This window comes from Trypanosoma grayi (assembly GCF_000691245.1).
Source record: "Trypanosoma grayi strain ANR4 Tgr_1455_V1, whole genome shotgun sequence".
Lineage (NCBI taxonomy): Eukaryota > Euglenozoa > Kinetoplastea > Trypanosomatida > Trypanosomatidae > Trypanosoma > Trypanosoma grayi.
Window position 1 is genome coordinate 1 of NW_008827073.1, and position 1,234 is coordinate 1,234.

Sequence of the window (1,234 nt, forward strand, 5' to 3'; positions counted from 1 at the left end):
TTTTTTTTTTTGTGTGAAGGATGTGGCGCGAGGTGAAAACGAAACAAAAAAAACAAAAATAAAAGAGACGAATGAAGGGCGCCGCTGCTCTGTGAGCGTTCACTCCTCCCTCGTGTGTGTCCGTTCCCACGCCCCCAAGAATGGACGCCAGCCCGTATTCCTCTCCCCCACCCGAGCAACAGTTGTACCTGCCGACGTGTGACTGTCTCCGTCTTCCTCCGGACATGTCTTCTTCCCTGCTTCTGTTTTTCTTTTGTCTCTCTGCCGCCTTTCTCAGTCTTCGACACGGGTTTAGAATCCCACCAGCCGCCGCTTTCCACCAATTCTCAGTCTCCTCGGGTAGGGTATACATATACATATATATATATATATATATATATATATATATTTTNTATTTTACGTGAAGGGTGATTTTTGTAATTCTTATCACAGGGCGTGTCTGTGTGAGATTGAAGTGCGCCTTGTTTCCTCGCCTCCTGTCATCATCATCATCATCATCGTCTGCTCTCATTGGGAAGCGAAGGGTGCGTGGGTGGAGGTGGAGCGGGTGGCTGGCGATGGCTGCTGAATTCTATCCCTCTTCGCGCAGCTAAAGGTAGTTATACGAGAATGACACTCCGCACATAATCTCGCGTCGCTGCGGGGACCTCATCCACCGCAGGGTGAGGTGACTATCAACACACTCCATAGTTCCGGAATAAGGAACAGAACAACACACCAGAGTGCACATTGGGGGATTAATTATTTGCAATGCGTGTATTTACGACATGCCGCGATACTCTTCCTCTTGGTGTCTGCTGCCTGTGGCTGCTAGGGGCGGACCCCTTCACTCCCCTGTTTGTGCCTGGCGGTGCGCAGCCGCTTTTGATTGTGCCTCACGTTCCTGTTGTTTTTTTATTTGGCGTGCGCCGCGAAGAACAGCAACACCGAAAGAAGGACACATGGAGCTGCTGTGGTGTAAATATGACAGAGCGATATGCATGCATGCAATTGTGTACTTATGTGTCTGTGTATCTGCGCCAGGAGCCGTGTACACGTGCCTGATGCTGAGGCACCCGGTTCTCCGGGTCCTTGTACACACGTATCTGTGAAGAGGAAAGTGAATGTATATGTGTGTGTCTCTGTGTGTTGTACCTCCGCTGCTGGTGCCGCTGCTCTCACCTATGCTTTTTGTGCGCTCCTGTGCTATTCTGTACACACGTGTCTATATATATATATATATATATATATATAT